Genomic DNA, 20,815 nt, shown 5'->3' with positions numbered 1-20,815 from the left:
AGCATTTGAACGATCGCTGGCGATGGAGGAGCTGGAATACTCTGTAACGCTTTAAAACTTTTCTACAACCCTTAGAAAATGTGTTGGCATGTCCAGTTCTTGCACATTTTTCAAGGAACAAACATTGTGTTTCTTTATCGACACAGGCATGTTTTCCGGACAACTATGGTCCACATCCAATAAGGGCTCATATACATGACACCATCGTAAAAACCACCAATCGTATACCCCGATATTCAAGGCGAGTAAAGTAGGAAGTAAACATTTACATGTGCATTTTGCAAGCCCCCACCCCTCGCCTCTCGGCCAAGCCCCATAGAGTTAATATAACAAGAGACAGCTACTTCTGTCTTCCAAGATGGCGTCCCCATTCATTTTGATGAAAAGTGCTCAGTGAGGCAAGCGAGAGCTCCTAACGGACCGCGCAATCTTTCCAGACGACTCGTCCGGTCTTGCGCAGAAGCTTGTTCCTAGCTCCGAAACTCGTGCAAGCTGTTTACGTCATACTTGCGACAACCAGTCGCGAGCTTGTGAGCTGGAGCTAAGGCATAGCAGAAAACTGTCAGAATGTGGTACAAGTCCGATCAAGAAGCAGATACATGTGAACGTTACGAAGATCAATACTATTAGTATTGTAGTATTATACGTGCAGGGCCTATACGTTGTTCTTTTTGCTTCGTTTTTATAGTTTGACTGCTGTATTGTGTCGGATAGCCTAAATAAACTGTAAACTTATATCTGGCTCCGTCATTGTTCTAGCTTTGCAAAGCAAGCTAAATTAAGCCTATAGCAACCTATGTTACTATTATGATGATGATGAGTGTTGTATACTATTACTAGCTTATTGTTAATGCCGTATATATATATATAATGTATATACACAATATACGTATAATAATAACACAATATAATGACCATATTGTGGCTATCAGACATGATTTATTGTGAGAATGCTGTTAAGCATTCTCACTATTGTTTTTCTGTTTCTCTTTATTGTTGGAATGCTGCTTCAGCATTCCAAGTATTGTTCTTTGAATCTTTATTGTTGGAAGGCTGCTTCAGCATTCCAAGTATTGTTCTTTGAATCTTTATTGTTGGAATGCTGCTTCAGCATTCCAAGTATTATTCTTTGAATCTTTATTGTTGGAAGGCTGCTTCAGCATTCCAAGTATTGTTCTTTTGAATCTTTATTGTGAGAATGCTGTTAAGCATTCTCACTATTGTTTTTCTGTTTTCTCTTTATTATTATTATTGTGAGAATGCTGTTAAGCACTATTGCTTTTCAACTTCTCAGTTCTTCCGCCGTTTTTTGGCCTTTAACTAGTCCTGCATACTTTCACCGATTCCTACAATTTTGCTTTCAAAACGTTCAGCTCCTTCAGGAGATGATGGCTATGACTTCTGGTATTTCACACTTTTATACTTTTTAAAGAATTAAGGTTTTTGTGCAAATTAAACATTTAGCTTCTTGATTTTTATGGTTGAGCAGTGTGACGTTCATATAGTTTAACTTACAGAAACAAGTTATACCTTAAAATGTAGGAAAACGTCCTCTTTCAGCCAATGTAACTACTAAAGAGCTCACATTGACAGATTTTCAGCTTTAAGCCTTGAAGCGAGAGCAGCCTTTCAAATTCTCTCACTAACTTCAATGGAGAGGTGGGCAAAATTCGTCAGAGAATTTCGAAAGTAGACGTGTTTTTAAACTGCCGGTAGAGTCGTATTTCTGACCGCACAGACATATAAAGGACATGTCTGGTTTCGGGAGAGTCTTGGGTCTCGGAAAATATCCTCATTTTTTGGATTGGACGTATAGTTTAGCGTCTAGGTTAACTTGTTTGAGGTGTGGATGCTAGGTAAATGTTGGTTTTTCTCTCTGCCCAGCTCGTTAGCGAGCACAGCTGCTCCATTGCCGTGGCAACCAAAGAGACACGCACCATTTAGCAGAATTTTTTTTGTTTTGGAAACTGCCAAAAGAGTTGTATTTCTGACCGCACAGACACATAAAGGATATCAATGGTTTCGGCAGAGTCTTGGGTCTCGGAAAATATCCTTATTTTTGGGATTGGACGTACAATTTTGCGTCTAGGTTAACTTGTTTGAGGGGTGGATGCTAGGTAAATGTTTGTTATTGTCTTATAATCGAGCTAGCCCGATAACTAAAAACGGTTCGACTTTCTCTTTCACTATCGACCAAATTGGCCAAACAAGGTATGTACATTGAGTTTAAATTGTACATAATCTAGGTAGATCGTTTTCATTTTCGCAAGTTTCACAGAAATCTGCAAAAATCATAGCTGACAAACCAGGGTTGGGGTAAGTGTTTGCTGCAGCTGGCGTTAATCCCACCAACAAATGCTTCGTAACTGAAGAGTATAACTTTTTATTGGCGATATTGACAACAGAGGTTAAGGAACTTGTCCTTAATCCAAAAATGGTTTCCGTTTTCAATTTGAAGCTGTAGATGTAGTTTATGTAGGAAATCTTCCATTGCATCCTCTACCGGTTATGCCTACAGTACGGTGTTAATAAATACCACTTTGACACACTTGCAAGAAATGATCCACTGGTTAGATGTAGCATGATCTTATTATTTATGTATAAAAAACTCACCAGGTACAACGACAACGGCAACCCTGCACTATTTATTATTATTATGTCATCTTAAATTAAGTGTCTGAACACTGGGTTTTTCCTGGGTCAAAATGGGTCTTCGGTGCAAAAAATAATAATATATATATATATTTATTTATTTTTTTCTTATCTTTTCTAATCAATGTATTTATTCCCAGGTGTTTTACATCCCCCCCCCCCACACACACACACACACACATGTTCGTCCTATTTCCCCTTAAGCAATAAAGTTAGGCTACTTAACTCCACTGCAGCGACGCGAATCGCTTGCCATCGCTTGCCTTCCCACAGTTCACCACGCTCGGGGGCTTTTCAAACAGATTAATGTAGAATGTAGTTCTCTAAAGTCACTGTTGTAGTTGTCATGGCCAAGTGTGCAGACTTGGGTTTACGTAGTTGCAACATCGATCAAAATACAACTTGTTTACAAAATATAAAACTGTTTAATACTGTAGACATACACGTTGACATGTGTAAAAAAAACGTTTTACTATATTCCTCAATCTCTGCTAATCTGCCGATACGATAGGGAGTTCCAGCCCGGCTAGCTAACTAGTTAGGACAGAACGAAGTTACGTAATGTGACTAAACTGAATTTGAAAGTACAAGCACCCACAACTTCGGCAAACCTTGCGCCATGCATCGTTTTTTTGTATTAACATCTCTGTACGAATACAGATATGTATCGTACAGGACTGGGTAAGCAGCCACACAAACGATTAGTTTCTCCTCCAGCTTGAAACCTAGAAAGCTAGAAATGTTTACCATGGTTTCTACGTTACGAGAAACAAGAAAACACTCCGATTGGCCATCGCTAGCGAAAATCGCTCCTCATTAGCATAAAGTTGAGAAAATCTCAACTCGAATTGCTTGAATCGCGTCGCGTCGCTACCCACAATGCACCACGCAAGCGATTCGCCTGGCTCCATAGAAAATTAATGGAAAACATGTTGTCGCTCGCATCGCGTCGCTGCAGTGGACACGCACTGTTACACTCATAAAGTATGTTCTAATTGGCATAAATGCTGCCAATTAATAATTGACATAACAACTTATTGTAAAAGTTCAGTAGCCTAGCCTCTTGATTAAGGTAGGCCACTCTGAAGCATGTACACTGCTTGCTTCATTTGATCTTGATAGGCTAAGCATTCTGTTGCAAATATTAACAATAAACCCACTTTTCATTCATTAAAACTACTTCAGCATAATTAAGCACCTAAATTACAAACCTGATCAAGGGCATCAATCGCTAGACATGTGCAATTTAGCTAGCAGGGGAAGAACACAAACAACAATAATCACCAATTAACTTGATTTAAATTTGCAAGAACTACAGACTTATACAATAACAGGCTTAAATGAACTTGGAACATAAATTATACGAATTACAGTTCTCAAGGACGCACACACTCAATCGCAACTGCGGTGTGAAGCGCGTGTCCATGCAATTCTCCGACATGCACTCTAACAATCACTGCTGATAGACGGCCTAAAATTTTGTACAGCCTGATTTCTGATACCGTGGCGGCAGAAATTTAGCCATGGAAGAACACTGCACTATATATTATCATTCTAGGTTAAGAATACCAATGGAGGCTGCGTTGGAAATCGTAAATCACATTTTTGTCAGCATTTTGAGTGGAAATTTCATTTGTACAGGTGTATTCGTGCACGTTGGGCCGGCCCTCGCAGCGCAACGACCGTTTAGTGGCCGCTCTGTCCATTCGCACACCTCACAGTTGCGTATTGATCAGACAAGACACGCTTATCAACTCGATTACTATTGCTCAAAACAGAACGAGGGTTTGGCTGTAGTCCACTTGAAACATACTATTGAGAACATATTCGCTGACATGCATTGCACGCGTGATTTCTAACATTTTGTACAGCCTGGTTTCTGATACCGTGGCGGCAGAAATGTTGCCATAGAGGAAACACTGCACTCTATATGATCATTCCAGGTTAAGAACACCAATGGAGGCTGCGTTTGAAATCGTAAATCAAACTTTTGCCAGGATTTTGAGTGGAAATTTCATTTGCATTTGTACAGGTGTATTCGTGCACGTCAGGCTGGACCTTGCAGCGGAACGACAGTTTAGTTGCTGTCGATTCTCACCTCACAGTTGCGTATTGATCAGACAAGAAGACACGCTTATCAACTCGATTACTATTGCTCAAAACAGAACGAGTGTTCGGCTGTAGCCTACTTGAAACATACTCTGTTGAGAACATATTCACTGACATGCATTGCACGTGTGATGAACACAGGTTTTTTTTTTTTTTTCTTCATTGCAGACTTTTTTTTTGCCTTTTCTATGCAGGAAAAACCCTGGAACAGGACTGGGTGTGCAGGCACACATGATTAGTTTCTCCTCCGTCTTGAACGTGAAACGTAGATTCTGGGTTAGAAATGTTGCCAATGACCAACGGTTGCTACGTTACAAGAAACAAGCAACCAATCCGATTGGCCAACGCTCTTCACTGTTCCACTGTCCTTCCACAAGTACTTTTCAGCTCTGGAAAGAGTTCCAGCAACTACATTTCTGCTCATTTTTTCCTTTTCTCAATTTATTTAGCATCTTTAGGTGACTTCATTTTATAAGGATTGAAAAATAATACAAAATATGAACATAATTCATCTCCCATCTTCTTTAAACCTTCAACTTTTTCTGCTAGGACTTTAGGACTTAACTTTTTTTCAGCCCTTTAATCAATTCTAACTTTTTTTCCAGCAAGTTCAAGTCATTCCAGTGTTGTCCTTTTACCTTCAAATTCGTTCAACCCAGACTTGAGCAACTGGTTTTCTGCTCAATTTTCACATTTTCCTGCAGCTCATCTTTCTCAAATGTTCCCCATTTTGTTTTGCATTTTTCTTCTTTTCTTCCGTTTTCTGCCTTCATCTTGCACCAGGTCCTTTCAAAATAACATTTCACAGCAGTATCTTCCAACTGCCAGTACTTTAGCATTTTTTCCCTCTTTTCTGTACTTTTCTGCCTTCATCTTGCTGCAGGTCCTTTCTAACATACATTTCAGGCCTTTTGAAACTCCGGCAAATATTTTTTTGCTAAATGTTCACATTTTTATGCATTGTTTCTCTTCTTTCAGATTTTTTTCACTTTGTTTAGCATTTTTCTTCTCTTTTCTGTAGTTTTATGCCTTCATCCGGCTCCAGCCCCTATTTAAAATACCTTTCGGTCGCTTTGAAGCTTCAGCTTATAACTTTCTGAAAATTGTCACAATTTTCAGCTTTTTTAGCATGGTCAGCTATCCCCATTCAGGTTTTCAGCATTCTCACTGCTGTTTTGCAGGAACAGCCTTTTCTAGTTGTGAGAATGCTGTTAAGCTGCATACTTTCACCGATTCCTACAGTTTTGGTATCAAAACGTTCAGCTCCTTCAGGAGATGATGGCTATGACTTTTGGTATTTCTCACTTTTATTCTTTTTAGACAATTGAGGTTTTTGTGCAAATTATTCTCCCATTAAAAGTAATGGTAAGCTCCTTCTTGTGGCTGCTCTTTTTCTGGTATTCAACTAAATTGTCAAACAAATTCCTCTGACGTTCATATAGTTTAACTTACAGAAACAAGTTATACCTTAAAATGTAGGAAAACTTGTCCTCTTTCAGCCAATGTAACTACTAAAGAGCTCACATTTACAGATTTTCAGCTTTGAGCCTTTAAGCGAGAGCAGCCTTTCAAATTCTCTCACTAACTTCAATGGAGAGGTGGGTAAAATTCGTCAGATAATTTCGAAAGTAGACGTATTTTTAAACTGACGGTAGAGTCGTATTTCTGACCGCACAGACATATAAAGGACATGTCTGGTTTCGGGAGAGTCTTGGGTCTCGGAAAATATCCTCATTTTTTGGATTGGACGTATAGTTTTGCGTCTAGGTTAACTTGTTTGAGGTGCGGATGCTAGGTAAATGTTGGTTATTCTCTGCCCTCAGCGTGTTAGCAATCATAGCTGCACCATCACCGTGGCAACCAAACAAACGAGCACCATGAAAGCAGAATTGGGTCACGTTTTGGAAACTGCAGGTAGAGTCTATTTCTGACTGTACAGACATATAAATAATATCTCTGCTTTCGGCAGAGTCTTGGGTCTCAGAAAATATCCTAATCTTTTGGATTGGACGTACAGTTTTGCGTCTAGGTTAACTTGTTTGAGGTGTGGATTCCAGCTAAATGTGTCATTCTCTCTGCCCAGCTCGTTAGCGAGTACAGCTGCTCCATTGCAGTGGCAACCAAACAGACACGCACCATTTAGCAGAATTGGGTAACGTTTTGGAAACTGCAAAAAGAGTTGTATTTCTGACCGCACAGACACATAAAGGATATCAATGGTTTCGGCAGAGTCTTGGGTCTCGGAAAATATCCGTTTTTTGGGGGATTGGACGTGTAGTTTTGCGTCTATTTTAACTTGTTTGAGGTATGGATGCTAGGCAAATTTCTGTTATTCTCGATGAACCAATAAAGTTCATCATTCATCAAACCCGATTACTAGCAATTGTCGGTTCATGCCAATAATACAATTACTCCGTTTACATGTGTAATTAGTTATGCGATTACTCAATAAACACGTCTACATGATTCTTTTTTATTAATCGTTGTATGCTTCACGGACGAAACTTGCACCATCATCCTTCCGCAACAAAGTGTCGCCATGTCTTCTTGTATCGGCCCTACTGCTGTATGTTTGAATCCTACTAAGAAAGCCGAGTAAATGCACACAATTGTAGGCTACATCTGCTACTGCTATTACTATCTCAACTATATTTTCAGCTGTTAAAACGATAATATTCTTGTTATGACTAGCTAGCCTACTTCTTCTCTGTTTAACAGTTCAGCTTTCAGCTTCTCCCTCATTGTAGGCTATTTTAGCTCTTAGATTTGTTAGATCATGCAGTTCAGCTTCCACACTGCCTCTTTTGTGTGACTCACACATTTTTGAAATTCATTTCAGCTTTCAGCTTGCTGGTATTTTCTCATTTCTGTATTTTCAGCAATAAAAAAAAATTATATATAAAAAAAACAAACGTTCAGCTCCTTCAGGAGATATGTGCTGTGTTTTGGTATTTCTCCCTTTTATACTTAATTTTTTTTAAAGGTTTTTGTGCAAATTATTCTCCCTTTAAAAGTAATGGTAAATCCTTTCAAATCATTAAAAAAGCTTCCTCTTTCAAACTTAACTTCTTCAGCATACTTTCAGTCCTCCTCTTTCAAACTTAACTTCTTCAGCATACTTTCAGTCCTCCTCTTTCAAACTTAACTACTTCAGCATACTTTCAGATAGACACTATTCAACCTTTAAAATGTTCACAAGACATTCAGCTTATAACTTTCTACTAAATTTTCACTATTTTCAGCTTTTTTAGCATGGTCAGCTATCCCCATTCAGGTTTTCAGCTTTCTCACTGCTGTTTCGCAGGAACAGCCTTTTCTAGTTCAACTTCTTATTCTTCTATTTCTTCTGCGGCACCTTTCAGCGCCTTCAAATCTTCAGCTATTAAAATTGTTCAGTTATCAAAAAATTCAGCAGTTTCAGGCTATGACTGCTATGACTTTTCAGCTTTGTACCTCTTATGCTTGAATTAATATAAATCAATATTCATAATATTTTTATCATGGTTTCCAATGGAGTTTTCTTTCAAATCCTCTCAAGCTTCTTAAAACTTCTTCAACTTCCAAATCCTTCTTCTTCCTCAATCTTTCAGCTAGAGCCACCTTTTAAACTTTAAAACGTTGACAAAACCATAAACTATTTTTTTTTTAATTCAGCTTTTTGATATCTATTCAACTTTTTTCAATATCACTGATTACGTTTCATGACTTTTTCAAACCGTTTCTGAGATTTACATGGGTGTTTACGAGAAAGCCCAGAGTGCAGACTGAATCGCTTAGAGCGGAGGGAGGCTTCGGGTGTTGTTGAAAACATATTTCTAATTTGCCAGCATTTCTACAATTTTCGCTCTTCATGCTTCGTTTTTGGATCAATAGATAGCTAATTTTGTGCTGGTTGTAGACAGTTGTCTGTGGAATCCAAAAGACTTACACATTTGTTCAGAGCCCCACGAAAGCGAGACTAAGTCCAACTCTCGCCCCATAGAGTCCAATGCAAATGTGGTGACAAATTCGTCACAGAAAACAAAAAATAACAAGATTTATAAACTGCCGTTATAGTCGTATTTCTGAACGCACAGCCATATAAAGGACATCTCTGGTTTCGGCAGAGTCTTGGGTCTCGGAAAATATCTTTATTTTTTGTATTGGACGCATAGTTTTGCATCTACGTTAACTTGTTTGAGGTGTGGATTCTTGCTACATTTCTGGTAGTCTCTGCCTTCAGCGCATTAGCAGCCATTGCTGCACCATCACCTTGGCAACCACACAAACAAGCGCCAGTCTCTTGCACAGGTGGTTGGTATTAGCTGATTAGTGGAGACACAAGACAAGCGATTCAGTCAACTCGTCTCATTAAAAGACTAAGAGCACCACAACACAACTACTACCACTACTGATACTGCTATATCTTATGCCACACTACAACTACTAATTCTGAAGATGCTGCTAATATCTTGGTGATCACTGAGTGAGTTCCCTTGACCATGATGATTATGGAACGCCTAGTTAGTCAAAATTAAATCAATAAATAAATAGGTAAATGAATAGATAAATACATACATAAATAAATACGGCTATGAAATAAACATTTATTTATTTTTTGAGACTTTTACGCACCACATTTATTTCCACTCCACATTTATTTCAGGGCTGTATTTATTTCACATCTCACATGCAAACGAGAGGGGCGTGGTTATCGTCAGACTAACGCAGCAGATAGCTATGCTACCTGTATGGGGGTGACAGTGGCATCGCACTGCCGAAAAGCATACAATGTAGACAAGCTTTGCCCATAATATCTGTGTCGTTTCTGCCTTTGTATGGGAGTGATGGCAGTGACTTAGTAGCCTACGTGTGGGGACTTGATCTTTGATAGCTATGAGGTTGCGCTGAAGTTACCTTTATAAACATGTCTTTCGCTCGTGTGACGTGGAACTCGTCTGCAAAGCTAACAATCACTGCCAACACTGTCTTCCTAGGTGGTATGTTGGCTGTCACCGGTCTCGAAGTCGGCAACTGTAGGCCAAGTGGCTGGCTATCCGGCTAGCTAGCTGACAAAATAATAAAAGGACGACATCAGTGTGGCCATTTCAGCTAGAGCTAGCTACTGTAGAGCTAGTAGTGTTGTGCTGTATTGGCACATATGAACAGCCAAACCCGTTTTGTCACTGAATGGTCATTAAAACGAGTCCAGTGGTAGTGGTTTGATTTAATATTGAATAATTCCATAAACCTGTACCTAATATCTGGGTTTGGTTATTGTGTACCGTGTTGAATGGGTCTTGGTCTTGACACGTCTTGGTTAGTTGCAACTTTAAATTGCCAATAATAACAAAGAGTGAAGAAACTTGACTTCAATTTGAAGCAGTAGCCTACTGTAAATCCAAAGGTATGGGTAATGTCTGGAATGGTCTGGCTTCACTTCAGGTCTCGTCTCACTAAATGGTAATGCATGGCATAATGGTGAGGCTAGATCGTTATAATCAGGTGCCTTATCGACCTAGTTATCCACATAATAGCAGAGCGATGTAGCGGTGGTGGCAGTGATTGTCTTCTTTGTTGCTAGCTGTGTTAGCTAACATTACCTGGCACTAATATCACCCCCCACTACCTGTACATCTTGCACACGAACAGTGGTCGATAAGTCTCAAACTATTTAAGACTTCAATATCTATGTTCTGTAGAGCACTTATCCGCCCAAGTACCTCTACAAAATCTACTATCTGTGCCAAAATAATATATCCTGACAAGCCATGCCGTTCGGCAGTGCGATTCCACTGTCACCCCCATACAGGTAGCATAGCTATCTGCTGCGTTGGTCTGACGATAACCACGCCCCTCTCGTTTGCATGTGAGATTTGAAATAAATACAGCACAGAAATAAATGTAGTGTGGAAATAAATGTGGCGTGGAAATAAATGTGGCGTGTAAAAGTCCCATGAAATAAATAAATGTTGTCTTTACAAAAACGTCATTTTGAAATAAATAAATGTATTTATTTATTGATGTCGGTAAATGGATTCAGCTATGTAATTATATAATGCTATATTTATATATTTATTGCCATCTTTTTTAAATTTCAGAATTAATTCCATAGCCATATTTATGTATTTATGTATATATCTATTTATTTATCTATTTATTTATGCACTCAATGATAGGCTACATCTGCTACTGATATTACTATCCCAACTATAATTTCAGCTGTTAAAACTATAATATTATTGTTACAACTATAGCCTACTTCTTCTTCTGTTTAACAGTTCAATTTTCAGCTTCTCCCGCATTGTAGGCAATTTAAGCTCTTATAGCTTTGTTGATGCAGTTCAGCTTCCACACTGCCTCTTGAAATTCAACTATTTCTTCGATTGCTTCACAACGTTCAAACGTATTCTCCCGCATAGTTTTTGAGCACCGAGCTTCGTTAGATGATGCAGTTCAGCTTCCACACTCCATCTTTTGTGTAAGTCATACATTTGTTAAAATAATTTCAGCTTGAGGGTATTTTCTCATTTCTGTATTTTCACCCATAAAAATAAATAAATCAGATTTCAGCATTCAAACGCATTTTCAGCAGGAAATGCATGTTCTAGTTGTGAGAATGCTGTTCAGCATTCTCAATATTGCTTTTCAACTTCTCAGTTCTTCCGCCGTTTTTTGGCCTTTAACTAGTCCTGCATACTTTCACCGATTCCTACAATTTTGGTATCAAAACGTTCAGCTCCTTCAGGAGATGATGGCTATGACTTCTGGTATTTCTCACTTTTATACTTTTTAAAGAATTAAGGTTTTTGTGCAAATTAAACATTTAGCTCCTTCTTGATTGTTATGATTGAGCAGCCATTGTCAAACTAATTCCTCTGACGTTCATATAGTTTAACTTACAGAAACAGTTATACCTTAAAATGTAGGAAAACGTGTCCTCTTTCAGCCAATGTAACTACTAAAGAGCTCACATTTACAGATTTTCAGTTTTGAGCCTTGAAGCGAGAGCAGCATTTCAAATTCTCTCACTAACTTCAATGGAGAGGTGGGTACAATTCGTCAGAGAATTTCGAAAATAGACGTGTGATTAAACTGCCGGTAGAGTCGTATTTCTGACCGCACAGACATATAAAGGACATGTCTGGTTTCGGGAGAGTCTTGGGTCTCGGAAAATATCCGAATTTTTTGGATTGGACGTATAGTTTTGCGTCTAGGTTAACTTGTTTGAGGTGTGGAATCCAGCTAAATCAGGGCCAAATGTTTTGTTACTTCGAAAAAAAAATCTTTAGTCGAAAAACAAAAACTTGACATTGAAAATGCAAGTTTTGGTCGAAAACTTGAAAAATAAAACCATGTATTCAAAGAAAAAATAAGTGTACCAATTTTTTTTTCAGGTTGAATAATATTTCGATGACATTTTGAATTAATGTTGAATAAGTTATACATTTTCAATTTTAACTTTCATATTTTCACATAGTTTCACATTTCATGTTTTCAGATTCTAAACGTTTTTTTACGGCTTCAATTATTATTATTATTATTATTTTCTTTTTTTTTTCTTTTTTTTTTTTTTCAGTTTCAGACTTTTGGCCCCGATTTTGCGTAGGGGGCGTGGCTTAAACTCAGAGGCGGTAATTATGAGTGACAGCCGAAAGAGGCAGAAGACTCGGCTGTTGGCATGGCGTCCGCTCCGCCAAGGCAACAGGCTGGCGCCAGCGCACAGGTAAGACATGTGAAAGATATTAGCCTTTTTGAATAGATACTATGGGACATTATCCCTGCAGTGGCATTTTTTTGTCGTTAACACATAAAGGGGAAAATAGGTGGACAAAGCTGGAAATTAAGCATTGCTAGCACTAAAATTAGCATTAACTAACGTTAGCTTCACACTTCAGTATAGTACAGTACGTAGCTGGTGTTTTTACAGTCAGTCAAGCTAAGTTCTTTTTTTTTTTACTTTAACGTGTAGTGTAACCTATTGTCTTTGTTAACCTCTGTTTAGTGTGTATAACGTAATTTATCAGGCCAGAGCATTAATGTAAAGTTGTATTTGTCTATTCTATTCTAGGAACAAATGAAAAGAGACCTTCTTCAGACACTTTTAACAAAACTGTCCCGGGCCACACAGAGACTCCCGCTGGATGTGAACTATTTACAGTTTGTAGTCAACCAGGAGATGGTCCTTTTTAGGGCATTGTCAGGCCAGGTTGAGATGCCACAAGATGTTATGAATGCATTGACAGAGTTGTCAATACTTGTCAATGCAGATGACAGCTCTAATATGAGCCGGTGTCAGGTGCCAGCGATGCAAGCAGAAATGGGACGGCCAAAGTATGTTGTGTCTCCTCAGCAACTACAAAGCCTTGTAGAAATGTCTCTACCTGTGTCGTGTATTGCAACACATCTGGGTGTATCTGTGAGGACAGTTAAACGGCGCATGCATGAACATGGACTTTCCATAATGCAGGGCTACAGTAACCTAACAGATGAACAACTTGATGATTTGTTGAGGTCAGTGAAGGCTAGGACACCACATGTAGGGTGCAGAATGATGAAAGGAATCCTGCAGGCCATGGGTCACCGTGTCCAGTGGAGCAGAGTGTATTCATCCATGCATCGTGTAGACTCTGTTGGTGTACTATCAAGAATGATAAGGATGGGGTGTGTTGCAAGAAGGACGTATTCTGTCCAAGGTCCTCTACACTTGGTGCATATCGACACAAACCATAAGCTCATCAGGTAGGTCAAATATTTTTGCTCAATACATACAAAATTAATAATGTGATATTTTTACAAACTCAGACCCATTTTTAACACTTGTTTTGTAGCAGCAAAAAATTTAGACAAATACGTTAAAGTGAATTCGTGTTTTTTTGTCTCCAACAGATATGGCCTTGTTATTTTTGGAGGGATTGATGGCTTCTCACGAAAGGTAATTTCTTTCTTTTTTTACCTATAATCATTACTTAAGACTAAATGAGATTTTTTTAAATCAAAAAGACAAACATGGTTCTACTTCTGGATTTTACAAAAATGCTTTTATTGAATTCCCAGTGAATGATATTTTCTTCACTAGATCATGTACCTGGGCGCAGCAACCAACAATAAAGCATCCACTGGACTTGATATCTTCTTGGAGGGAGTGCAGAAGTATGGCTTTCCATTAAGGTAAGACTAAAAAAGTGTGGCCCACAGTGGTTCTCATTCCATAGTCTTTTCTTTATGTGTGACACATTCTTTTTAGAGTGAGAGGTGACCAAGGAGTGGAAAACGTTGCCATAGCACGATGCATGTTCGCCATTAGGGGTAGTGGAAGGGGGAGTTTCATATCAGGAAAGAGTGTACACAACCAAAGGTATGTTTTCTTTATGTACTGTGAAGTGGTCACACGTCAAGTGCTCAAGACAGTTGCAGGTCCAATAGAAAGGTCTGCACACTCCCTTAGTATCTCTGGACATTTACACTGGATCTGGTGACTAGTATGTGACCAGAACATTTGGGTTATTTAATGATGGCATCTTTATATTTGTGTTCTATTCCAAGGTTATGTAATAAATTAAACTAAAATGAGCTACAGTGTGCTTATCTTTTGTTACAAGTTCAAATATACTGTACAAACTTGAAGGTAATTTGCTGTTTTCTTTTAACAGAATAGAACGTTTGTGGCGAGATGTTTGGATGACTGTTTCAAATGTGCACTACGAGACACTTCACAGCCTTGAGGATGAAGGTGTTCTAGACCCTTCTAACAGCATCCAGCTGTTCTGTGCATGTGTTTCTTCCACGTCTGCAGAGGGATCTGGGATGTCTTCAGGGTGGGGTGGGATAATCACCCTCTGAGAACCGAGCACAATCTCTCCCCACAACAACTGTGGATGATTGGGCTCCTCCAGAATCCTGTCGATGCTCCAGACCTGGCAGAGGTACTAATTTAATTTTGTGTTGATTGGTATAGTTTTGGCCACAAATCCTTTATCCTAGAATATCAATTCTCATTTATTAAAACACGTTTTAGACAAGCATTGTTTAAACAGCTTTACAACACTGTAAAGAAATACCTAAATACGTATTCTATGAAAAAGCTAGTAAGTATAATTCTATTTTCCACTGTATTTTACCCTAATGATTAAAATTGGAGCAAGAAGATAATTTTGTAGCATCATTTTATATTGTTTAAAAAAACTCATGTTGAAATGTGGTTTCCAATCACCAGTGTCAAATTAATGAAAGTATAATAATCTTCTTAAAATCTGCTTACTTTTATAGATTCATGTTCCCTGATTTAAGTGACTTTTATTCTAAATGTAGGAAATTGAGGATGTAGATCTCCATTTCAACACTGCCAGCGAGCAAGACGTGACCAGTCCTGGAGTGATTCTCCCACCCATTGAATGTCCTCTCTCTGAACAGGACATGCCAGACCTTAGGGCCACTATTGATGTTACAGCACCATCAGATTCCTATGGGCGAGACATTTATTTGGCTGTATTGAACTATGTGCTAAATCACGTACCGTAGATGAAAATCTTTTCTCATGATCAGTTTAACACCAGAAGACACAACTTTGTTTTTTATTATTGACATTCATGTACATTCACACCATGTTGAACTGTTGGCCCAGATGAAAAGCCTCAATTAGGACCTTTTTGAACTGGTCATAAGGCCTCATGTGTCTGACAGGTAGTACAATATTCTTGGCACATGCTGAAACAACAGGGTAACACAAACGGTGATGGTCAAAGTCTGCACTACAGTCATGGTTGAACTTGATTGTTACAGCAAAATCCTTCTTCTCTGAGGGAAGAAGTGGAACATGACCTTGGCCTGTGATCCACTGTAGAAATCGGGCAGGTGTGATGGAAAGCAGGCCATCTTGGTCATCTACATGCCCCTGATCCTCAGCTATGAAGCAAACAGATATAACAAGAAGTATGTAACAATTAAAATGTTGATTTCCTAATTGTTCTTTAATTAAATCAGTAAATTAGAAAGAGGTACACAAAAGAACAGCTGATCAAAAAATCTATGTATGAGATTTCTGAAGGTTAGGAAATTACTATCTTAGCCAATCAAAATGGTTTTAAATGCCATTATGTATAATTTCATTACTGGCAATAATGTCTCAACACATATAATGGTGATACAATTGTAAATGTGTTCATTAAGGACAATGGTTTTAGGAAAACAATAATTTGTATGTATGTTCTCTGTATGTATGCTTGTGTAATTACAGCCTTGCATACCCAAAAAAGTGACAACTGCAGTAAAACAAAAACTATCTTGGCACATAATTCTTGGCACATAATACTTATTACTATCATCAAGACTTTTCAGGTAGAATAAAAATGAAACATGTTCAATACCCATCAGCTTAATTACAGGTGGTACCTGATTATTTAAAGACTCAGCAGTCAGAAGCTACAATATTTTGTCATGAAAACACTACCATTGTTCTGTGCTTTTGAATATTTGATTTGCAGGACATTAAAAACGATATACCTTCAGCTTCGTAAAGGAAGTCCTGAATAAAGTTGATCATCTCCAGCTCAATCGGGTGCCTGGAAGTCCCTTTGTCACTCAGTTGAGGAAGTATGGATGCCATGACAAACTCTGCATTGACCTAAGATGAAATCAACATGTATATTATAAGACCCTTTATATTATGAAATGGCATATACGTTATGCATTTCTTGTTGCTAATAATAAATGGTATCGTTGTACTTACTTTTACATCTTCCTCAGGAACAAACAGGGGCTGGCAGATATCTGGGTACTGCCCGATTAGCAGAAGGTCATACAGCTGCAGGCCTTCTCTTAGTTGATCCAACATAGGCTGCAACCTCAGCACTCCATGGAGTACGATGGCACTGCAACAGTATAAAGGAAAGCAATTGCTACAAAACCTTACTAGTAATGCATCTTACTGTACAAACAGACATATCTCCTAGCATACCGAACAACGGACTCCTTGTTTTGCATTGAGATAGCTCCAGTATATCTGCAATCCAAGATTTCATCAGATAGGCCTTCAATTGAATGTTCAGTTGACATTTCAACCTAAAAATCAAAAAAAGGAAGAAAATGTCTTGCCCATGTTCACACATGAAAATATAATTTGACAAGGTATTCTTGATAAACCCGGCATTTCCATCGTACAGGTCTTACCTGGTCCACTAACCCTCGCAACTGGACATCAGCAAGTGAATCACTGTTAAGAGTTGTTGGGTTTATCTGCCCACTACAGAGGTAACTGTAAGTCCATGAGCTGAAAAGGGCAGGGGCCGGGCCACCTTGTGCCAAACTAACGGCCAAAATCTCTCCAACAGTCCTATTTATACAAATTAAGCTTGAATGTATTACTTGTGCATGAAAACATTTCACGGAAAGAGTTTGTCCCAACTTGCATAAAATAAACCCACTTGTACAGGCCACTGTCAAAGTCAGTCAGAGAGTATCGTGGGCTCCTCTGGCGCTCTGGCCCCTCAAAGAAACGGCTCTCAATTCCTGCCATCAGTTCTATAGACACACAAGTACAAACAGAATCTACTGTGTTGGTTTAGGGTCACCTATGTCAAGTAATAGAGTTAGTGAAAAGACAATATTTTATTTGTGTTTTATTATAGAAAACCTCAACACACTCAAGGACAGACCTCCTTAAATAAGTAGGACATATTACAAATAAAAGTATAACATTTCTTCATGATTTGGGTGAGCTGTCCTTTTAACTATATTTTGAAAGGCTTCATTCATGGTTTAAAATATAAGATTGTTCAATGGATTCAAATGTTTGTTTTTATTTACCTGTGAGAAATTATTTTCGGAGCGCACCTGTGTCCACTCCTGCCTCCCCAAAGAACGTCACGTTCAGAGTAGCAGTGGGTGAATTTCTTTTTTGACGTTGCCACTGCAGTAAGCCTCTCTCAAGAATGTTTGTTCTTGAGATTTGGATGTTAAACCGTTTCTCTACGTCAACTCTTCGACAAATGGCACCAATACATCATCAACACTGCCAAACAAAACCCCTTGTCAATAAATAACTACTAATATTGAAAACAAAATCTCTGTAGAATTAAGATCCATGTTGGATAAAGATATTTATGAATTTTGACAACACATTTACCTTTGAATGTGCTCCTCTCCATTGTCCTCGCTCATGGCAGTTGTCTCAGCCATTTTAGGATTGTCCTTAGCTCTATTAAAGCACAAGTGAGACACATTGGTAATAATAGAAAAAACAAGTACTTCAAGTTACATACATTACAAATTAAGATAAATGTCCGTCAAATTACCTTTCTCCACACATGCTAGCATGGATCTCTACAAACTGTGGTGTAAATTTCAAGAAACAGATAGGACATGGAACTTTCTGATGGAGACAGAACAGTTTGAATATTAGCAACAGTGTCATACAAAACAGTTTATGTGAAATACATTGCATTACAATTACATCAAACACAGTACCTCTTCAAAAGATGTTTTGGTGTCATGGACAGGGGGGGCTGTCACTGAAACTATCTGGATGTCACTTTGACACGTCTAAGATATAACATATGACCCAAAAATATTCTGTTATAAATCACTGAACAACAATCAAAATTGTACTCAAGGCAACATCACATTATTTCATACTAGTTACATTTACCTCAATATCCTCTTCTGCTGACTCCATGCACTCCTGAACATGAAGGGCCAAAATGGGCAAAGGAAAACTCACTTTACATGTTTGGCATTGTGCTTTTGGCATACTTCGGAATTCAATGGCATCTGGAGGTAGTGGAGTTAGGTCAAACTCATGTTGCAATGGCACAATATACAAGGTGCTCTTTCCTGCCGCGGTAACACTGCGAAGTAGGGTTCCGGTGTATCCATCAGAGTCAGGAGGAATCATTATCAGTTTCCTTTTACCCTGACCACCTGTAAATGCAACATTGTTTGGATTATTTCAACTGAGTTTGTTTGGGCTAGTTATTTGAATGACAATGGATATTACTACTTTTCTCCACCTGTAGCCTTGTAGAGTAGCCAGCCTCCTGTCACTCCCTGCATCTTAGGGTACTCATTTTGAAGTACTCTAAAGAACTAAGAGCACATAACTAAGTGATGTGTCGATGCTTGAAGAATAGCCTACCACTAGAATAAAAAGGAATGTTGTAAATCTAAGAATTTAGGTGCAATTTTTTAATAATACATTGTCTGTAATACCTCCTCATGACTCATATCCCTGGACATGGTAAGATGTCGTTTTCCAAGACCTGCCTGGGCAAGCTCAGACTCTTCAGATGAGTGTGGGGTTGTCTCTGCATTCATGTTTAACAGGTACACATATACTCTAAAAGGCTTCCAGGGTTTTGTATATGCTGTGGTACAGGTCTTTGGACTCTGTATCTTTCGTTTTCCAAGGTAACTTTTTCGTGAGAAAAATCCAGGGAAAGATCTGCACGATTGAAAAATTCATTTAAAATAATGTTAATTCAAAATATTAGCTAGATTAATTAGTTTAAAACAAACTTGAACAATACAATTCAAACTAAAACCTGGCCATCTCTTGTTCTACAGATGACGACTCCTGTTCCTGCTTTCTTCCCTGCTCCAGCTGTCCCTGAGAGAGGTTCTGTGTGAGCACATTTATAAGGCTCTGTGCGGCTGCAGCCACTGTCGAGTTATGGTCATTCTGACAAACAGAGGTTAACAAAGCAACCCAGTCTCATCCCAACTCGTCAAATATTGACGCTTGGGCAGAGCCCTTTGGCGTCACTATACCGACGCCGGGGGACGCCTTTTTCGTCGTTTTTTGACGCCTAGTGACGCCCATTGACTTCCACGTTAATATGTTCGGCTTTTCCCGTAGAAAATTGTAAACTATGGCGTCGTATTTTGACGCATTAGGTCTCCCGTAGATTTTGATGAGCGGCTTTCGGATTTTTACGAAACGTCACCATAATAAGTCGGGTGATTTCGTAAAAATCCGGCCGATGTGCTTTCAACTTTATATTTTTTTGTTAAATCCAAGACATAAACGTTATAAATGACATAAACCTTATTTAAGGACATACAAGTTATTTATAAAATGGACTGATACAAAATAAACCGATCTAAAAAGGTTGGCCTATGTGCATAAAAAATATAAATAAAATCCTTCGGGGGAGGAATATCATTTTATTTTAATCATAATTTTAAGCGCATGGAAGCAATCATGTCAAATGCACTGACAGCAAAACCTATAAATTATCCAACATTATTGTAATTTTATTATTACACACAAGTCGCCGAAAAGTTTGACGCTCAATATCTGGCTGGAACTACTTCTTGTCACCCAAACCTCCGCTCTCTCGTACTGAAAAGGTAAGCTATTATCAATGAGGTAAATTTATATTTAAGATACTATCCTACTATACAGTTTTTTTTGTTTAGTTTTTAGGTTGGTTTAATGTTATTATGTTTGACGTACATTGCCAGGTGCTTTGCATCACCAATATAAATTAATTGACTTTGTAAACTGCAAAAATAGTCTAATACACTGTGCTAGCTAGCTAGCTAGTCTAACGTTATGTCATGCAAGGTCATGAACCGGTGCACTTTCATTTGACTCAGACCAATGTTTATCTTTGCTGGCGTGGTCCTTTTTACATCTCATAGCTTGCTAAGTATGACATTTATTGTATTGTATTTTTTATCTTTTCTTACTTGCAGCTGAAGTCACGCATTTTCTGGAAACGATATCGATATCCTTATTACCTCACCATATTATCACCTCACCATATCCTTGCCTTACTGCCTATTTTAATAATTTGTCAGGACGTACCTGTGTATACCTGTGTCCACCTACCTCTGTCTACCTGTGTTACGCCCTCCACAGGCTCTGCCTGTCTTTCTGTTTGTGTCTTTCTGTTTGTCTGTGTTTGTGTGAATCTCCAGGCTCCAGTGATCCAGTCCACCCTACCTGCACAACATCCACACCTGCGGTCCAGCTTCCCAATAACTTGCGGTGACATACCCTGGTTTGCCCTCCACTCACCGCCAGATCGTTGTTTTTACAACCTGGTACCTACGTTCCTGGCCTCCTTGTACTTCC

At 38.6% G+C, this 20,815-nt stretch overlaps 2 pseudogenes across 1 annotated transcript; one reads left to right on the top strand and one right to left on the bottom strand.

The window, feature by feature from the left end:
* The first annotated feature begins 185 nt into the window (after positions 1-185).
* LOC146234472 (uncharacterized) lies at positions 186-16,177 on the top strand (annotated as a pseudogene). Its single transcript, XR_014741585.1, has 8 exons — positions 186-2,211; positions 12,320-12,466; positions 12,812-13,482; positions 13,630-13,675; positions 13,820-13,911; positions 13,988-14,098; positions 14,394-14,666; positions 15,052-16,177. The product of XR_014741585.1 is annotated as an uncharacterized LOC146234472 (transcript).
* LOC146234471 (uncharacterized) lies at positions 15,297-19,182 on the bottom strand (annotated as a pseudogene).
* Positions 19,183-20,815: the final 1,633 nt, after the last annotated feature.

This window comes from Hypomesus nipponensis, chromosome 23, assembly GCF_054491055.1.
Source record: "Hypomesus nipponensis isolate SF chromosome 23, ASM5449105v1, whole genome shotgun sequence".
NCBI lineage: Eukaryota > Metazoa > Chordata > Actinopteri > Osmeriformes > Osmeridae > Hypomesus > Hypomesus nipponensis.
The sequence above is the reverse complement of the archived record's forward strand: the minus strand, read 5'-3'. Positions and strand labels throughout refer to the sequence as shown.